Raw genomic sequence first — 6,541 nt, 5'->3', positions numbered from 1 at the left:
AGGGTTGCAGATTAATGTTCATTTTGTATCTGTGTATTCAAAGTGGTTAGGATAGATATATAGTTACATTCTCTTAATGAATAGAGAGATTTTTTTCTAATGGTGTTTGTAAATAGGATATCAAGTCTGCATCTTGTATAGCAATTAACCACTAGGAAGAATGTATGCAATGTGTTAATTATTGAAACTGTCCTACCCATTTGGTTTGAAACTGTCTTATTGCTATTTGTTTCTCAAAAAAGTTATGAAAAAAAAGATTTTTACCTACTTTCTCTTCATGTAGATTTAATGTTTCTGTTTTAATCTTTACATCTTTAATCAATTTTGACTTTAGTTTAGTGTATCACGATAGTCCCGGGTCTAGTTTTAATTTTCAGCATGTGGACAGCCAGTTTTTCCAGCACCATTTGTTAAAGAGATTATCTTGCTTACAGTGAAAGCATTTGGCCCATTTGTCAAAGATAAGATTGCTAATTGTGTTTGCATCGTCTAATCTGTTCCACTGAACAGATTAGAAAAAAAAAGATCCTTGGGTCTTTTTTTTTTCCCACTACCATGCTGATTTTATCAAAGTATCTTTGTAGTATAATTTCAAGTCAGGGATTGTAACGCCTTCTGCCTCGCCTTTGTTGCTCAAGACTGCCTTTGCTATTCTAGGTCTTTTCTGGTTCCAAATACATTTTTAGAATGTTTTCTCTAGATCTGTGAGATACGTTGATGGTATTTAATTGGGACTGCATTAAATCTGTATAACAATTTTGGGATTATGGCCATTTTCACAATACTGATTCTTCCTGTCCAGAAGCAAGGATTATCTTTCCATTTTCTGAAATCCTCTTCAATCTCTTTTTTAGAGGGTTATAATTTTCATTGTATAGATCATTTACTTCCTTTGTTAGATTAATTCCTAAGTATTTCATTTTTTGGATGCTATTGTTAAGGATATTATTTGTCAATTTTTTCTCAGTGAGTTTGTTATCTGTGTAGAGGAATGCTATTGATTTTTGGGTGTTGACTTTGTATTCTGCTATGCTACTAAATTTGTTTACTAATTCTAGGAGCTTCTTGGTGGAGCTTCTTTGTGTCTTCCAAGTAGAGTATAGTATCATCTGCAAATAATGATAGTTTAACTTCTCCTTTATCTATTGTTATTCCTTTTATTTCTCTCTCTTGTCTAATGGCTCTAGCTAATGATTCCAGAACTATATTGAATAGGAGTGGTGATAGAGGACATACTGGTCTGGTACCTGATTTGAGGGTGAAAGATTTCAGTTTTTCCTCTATTTACAATTATTTTGGCTGTTGGTTTGTCGTAGATGGTTTTTATCAGGTTGAGGTACAGGCTTTCTATTCCAATTTTCTGTAAGGCTTTGATCATAAATAAGAGTTGGACTCTGTGGAAAGGCTTTTCTGCATTTGGCTCTATTGATATAGTACATGACTTTATAGATTTGTATATGTTGAATCGTCCTTATATCTCTGGGATGAATTCTACCTGGTCACTGTGTATAATCTTCTTAATGATTTGCTGTATTCTTTTTAAAAAAATTTTAGTTAGTTTTGATTTGCTGTATTCTATTTGCTAGTATTTTATTGAGGATTTTTGCATCTATGTTCATGAGGAAGATTGGCCTATGATTCTCTTTTATGATTGGATCTTTCTCTGGTTTGGGTATCAGTATAATACTTGCCTCCAGGAATGATTTTGGGAACACTGCTTTCCTTTCAATTTCATTGAAGAGCTTGAGGAGTACTGGTATTAAATCTTCTTCAAATTTCTTGTAGAATTCAGCTGTGAATGCATCAGGACCTGGGTTTTTCTTTGTAATTTTTTACTACGTTTTCAATTTCATTGGCTGATATTGGGTTATTCAGAGTTTTTATAACGTCTTGATTTAGTTTTGACAGTTTGACCTATCTAGGAATCTATCTATTTCTTTTGTGTCTTTGATTCTGTGAGAGTACAGATTTTCAAAATAGCTTCTTCATCTCATTTGATTATTTTTCGCTTGAAGTTTACATCGTCTGTGAACAGAACAGCTACCCTGCTTTTTTTTATGTCAAAGAGCATGTAGTATTGTTTTCCATCCTTTGGCTTTCAGCCTATGAATTTCTTTATGAATTAAATGTGTTTCTTGTATACAGAACACTGTTAGATTTTGTTTCTTGATCCCTCTGCCATCCATTTCTTTTAATTGGTGAACTGAGTCCATTTACATTGGTAGTTATAATTGGTATGTATTGAATTACATTTGTTATGTTATTTTCCTGCTGTTGGTTCCCTGCTTTTCTCCTGCTTTTAATAGTTTGCCATGTTTGGTGGATTCTCTCTGTTGTCATTCTTGGAATTGAAGGCATTTTGATCCTTTTCTAGAATACCTTTTAGTACTCTGTGTAAGGTTGGTTTGGTTATCATGAATTTATTTAGTTTTTTTGTCATGGAAGTATTAGATTCTCCATTAAACTGGAAAGAAATTTTTGCAGGGCATATCAGTCTGTGTTGGAATTTGTTTTCTTGTAGGACTTGAAGTACTTTACTCCATGGTCTTCTTGACGTGGTGGTTTGCAAGGAGGAACCTGCTATTATTCTAATGAGTTTTATTTAAAATGTGATCTCTTTCTTTTCTCTAGTCGCTTTTGGTATGTTGTTCTTGTGCATAATTTCTGGGATCTTGATTATTATATGTCTAGGTGTAGTTTTAATTGGGTTGATATTATATGGAGTTCTATATGCCTCAGTTGCCTGAATGTCAGATTGTTTCCCCATATTTGGGAAGGTTTCTGCTATTACTTCTGCTCACATTCTTTTAATGTCTTTTGTCTTGACTCTTCCTTTCTCACTGATGCTTATTAGTCTTACATTGCTCTTCTTTGCATCATCTTGAAGCTGCTGAATTATTTCCTGGATCCTGCTTGTTTTTAAGAGGTCTTTTCTTACCTTTTCACTAGCTGCAACAGTGTCTTCAAAGTCTGAAGGTCCACTTCACTTTCATTCTAATGGTTTTGCCAGTTTGTGATTGAGGTTTTAACTTTTTGTATATTTCTTGGAATCTGCTTCATACATTCTATTTCTTTCCTATATTGCTCTTTCAAGGTTTTCATCATTTTTCTATTCTCCTCTATTTTTTAATCAGTGTCTTTTTAGAAACACTTAGTAATTCTTTCATTATAATTATTTCTTTTTTTACTTCAGAGATTATTTCTGATCTGATTTCCTCTATACCTTTCTGCAGTTGTTTCTTTACTTCAGTAGCTATTATTTCAGAGATTTCAGGTTTGTGATTTCCAATGTTTTCTATGCTGATGTCTCCTGGGTTTGTACTGGGTGGGCTCAGGGCCTGAGACTGCAGTTTGGTCCTTCTTTTGTCATTTTCTATTTCAAAAAGAACTCTTTATTTTGATGTCTTTTCCCCCCCAATTTATGTATTTGGTACAGGGTCTCACTACACAGCTTCAACTCATAGTGACCCTCCTGTTCTCAGCCTCCCCAGCACTGGGATTACAGGCATGCACCACCATGCCTGAACTGGGTCACAGGCTCAGTACACCCTAGGGGCGGGGCCTGCATGGTATGCAGGACTGGGGATCGAACCCTGGTCCCTGTGCTTGCTAAAGCAGGTTCTTAGTCTGCTGAGCTACCTTGCTGGCCCTTTATTTTGATTTTTGTGATAACTTTTTGTGAAAGTTTGATAGTAGGTAGCTTTATCACTGTAGTCAAAGCCTCTGTAGAGTCTGTTTTTTAAGTATCTGTCCTGTGTCAGGGATTCTTATTCTGTGTATGTCCCAAGATTTTCTTCTCTACTGATTGAGTGAGATACTGGTTTCTGTTTGGTACTCTCCTCTGTCTTTCAGTGTACGGCTTTGGTGAGGTTATTACCTAAGCACCTCCTGATATTATTACCCAAGGGAGAACATATGGCTAAGGCAGATATGGTTTCTTATTTACAGTAGTACAATTAGCAATACTAATAATAGCTAGTAAAATTTCAAAATTGACAAGCTGTTACAACTAATGGGTTTGTACTTTAGACCATAGAAGCAAACATTATAGCTATATAACAAAGCAGATCATAAATTGGGAATTTGTATTTAAATTAGTTGTCTTGAGTTCTGTCTGGACACCTCCCTACTGAACTTGAATTTGACTGGCCAGACCTGGCTTGGGTCTGGTTGCTGTGCTTGGCTCCTTGTAGCTTAGCCCTGTCCAAGTGGAATGCTTGCTGCCTGTCTCATGGCTCTTTCCCTATAGGCCCACTGAGGTGGACTGGGCCTTTCGGGCCCCACTGCTACTGGTCCTGTTGGTCATTCCTGGTCCACTGAGTAACTTTCTGTGATACTGTCCCAATTCCTGACTTAATCTCAAATTAGTGTTACTGACAATTAGATCAGTTTTCCTTGCTGTGCATTTGTTTTTAACATATCTCTGAGTATAAGGTCTTGTACACCAGACACATATTTTAGATTTAATATTCTCTCTTTGCATTGGTCACTTTTGCTATTCATGCTTCCAACACAATTATTTCCAGGATTTGTGTTTGTTGCTTTTCCATAGATTCTAATTCTTTGCTAAATTTTTCATTTATGTTTGGAACCTTTTGTTTTTTTTTTTTTTTTTTTTTTTTTTTTTTGGTGGAAACAGGGATCGAACTCAGACCCTTATGCTTGCCAGGGAAGCACTTATTCCAGTGAGCCATCTCCCTGGCCCCTAAAAATGGCAGAAGTGGGTTTTTTTTTGTTTTTTTTTTGCTCCGAATGCCTTCAAGGAACGACTGGCTGTCTTGTGTTGTGGGGATCGAACCACTGCAACCTCAGCCTGACTGCTTTGTTGAAGCAGCCATTTTGGTAACTCTTCTAAATTTTTCTTCAAATTTTTTTAAATTATTGATAAATTTATAATTAAATCTACTATTTGTTTTTCTACTTCATTTTGAGCTTACCAAGATTCTTCGTTTCTTCATAATCATTTTGAGTTATTCAGCCACCTGGCTTCTGCTTTATTCCCATCAAACCACTTTGCATTTGTTTTTGGGGTTCTGGGAGTCTTTGGAGGCATTTTGTTGCCTTGTTTTCTCATACTTCTTTTCCTATTTGTGCCTTGTTTTCTCATACTTCTTTTCCTATTTGTGCTAAAGGTTAAGGATCAACTAGAATGGAAAAATTTTGTGGCTAGAATGGTGACCACTTTAGCTAATTCTGTTCTACATTCCAACAGACAAACGACAGTATGATAATCTAAAGTGGTTTTCTAGAGCACAAAGGATTAAAATAAAAGATTAAAATAAAGATCCAAATCTCATATTGCCTCACCTGAGATAAGAGGAAGTGTGTTTTACATTGCTATAGGAGAAGCTGGATCAGAGAATAGGGAAAATATACCAAAAGAAAATTCAGTAGTGTCTAACTAGTAAAATTTCTGAAAAGGCCTTTGTCATTGATCTTTGCAAAAGATACAGTGCCCTCTGTGATATTTAAGAACATAAACAATCACACAAAAAATTCCTGTTTATGCAAATTTACTTTTCAAAGTTAAAACTGATGCACATTCAGGTTGTTTCATATTCTACACTAGGTCAAAAAATGACACAATAAAGTTTTGTAGGACCTCTGCATTACCTAACTTTTTTTAAACTGGGAATCAAACTCAGGAATCACCTATAGAAACACTCTACTTTAAACATCTTAATTTTAGCTTTAAGTAAAAAAGTATTCCTTTCTTTCAGATAGAATTTTTCTTAATGTTTATTATGCTTGTGTCTAGATGTCCCTCAAAGCCTCATGTCATTGGGTGCTTTTGGAGGTGGTTGAATCTAGAGTGTGTGATTGATGCCTAATACAATACTGAGTTTAAGGGTGCGAGGAATAAGGGTGGGGACTGCTGGCTAAGCCCACTGTTTGGATTGGCACTGCCCTAAGGTAGACTGGACACAATATAAGGGACTGATAGAGGCTTGTCTTGCTTTCTCTTGCTGCTTTTGTTGTCTTCCAATGCCATGAACTTTTGCCTTTCTACCATGTGCCACTCCTGCCTTGGAGCCAGCAGATTATCGACCAAAATCTCTACAAATTGTGAGTTAAGTAAGCCTTTCCTCCTTTACCTTTGGGTGTCAGGTATTGTATCTCAGCAACAAGAAAAGTAACTGAGACAGCTTTGTTTTGTTTTGTTTTGTTTTCTTCTTGTGAGATAAATAATGGTGGAGATATGGTACGTAGGTGAATGTACATTTCTACCACCTTCTTTTTCCTTACAAACTCAGAATAATGTTATATGTGCATATGTTTACAGATGGATATACTACAATTTCACTTATCACATTGTGAATATCAATGATTTTTTCCATACCGCAAAATCCTACATGCAGAGGTTTTGAATCAGAAGATAAAGAAAATATTAATATATATTGAGAAACTTAATATTTATTGTTGAATTAGTTTCTAGAACATTAATATATTCAAATTATACTACCACCTACAACATGCTGTAGCTCCATTTCCTCATCTTCTCAAGCTTTATATAAAAAATTAATAGGTAGAAACTAATATC

The 6,541-nt window shown here is 35.3% G+C and overlaps 1 protein-coding gene across 1 annotated transcript in view; it reads right to left on the bottom strand.

The window, feature by feature from the left end:
* The window catches only part of Pde11a (phosphodiesterase 11A), a 535,125-nt gene that overhangs the window by 367,503 nt on the left and 161,081 nt on the right, over positions 1–6,541 (bottom strand). The window lies entirely within an intron of this gene.

This window comes from Octodon degus, unplaced genomic scaffold, assembly GCF_000260255.1.
Source record: "Octodon degus isolate 3935 unplaced genomic scaffold, OctDeg1.0 scaffold00065, whole genome shotgun sequence".
Classification (NCBI taxonomy): Eukaryota; Metazoa; Chordata; class Mammalia; order Rodentia; family Octodontidae; genus Octodon; species Octodon degus.
Note: the sequence above shows the minus strand (reverse complement) of the source record. Positions and strands in the feature narration are given on the sequence as shown.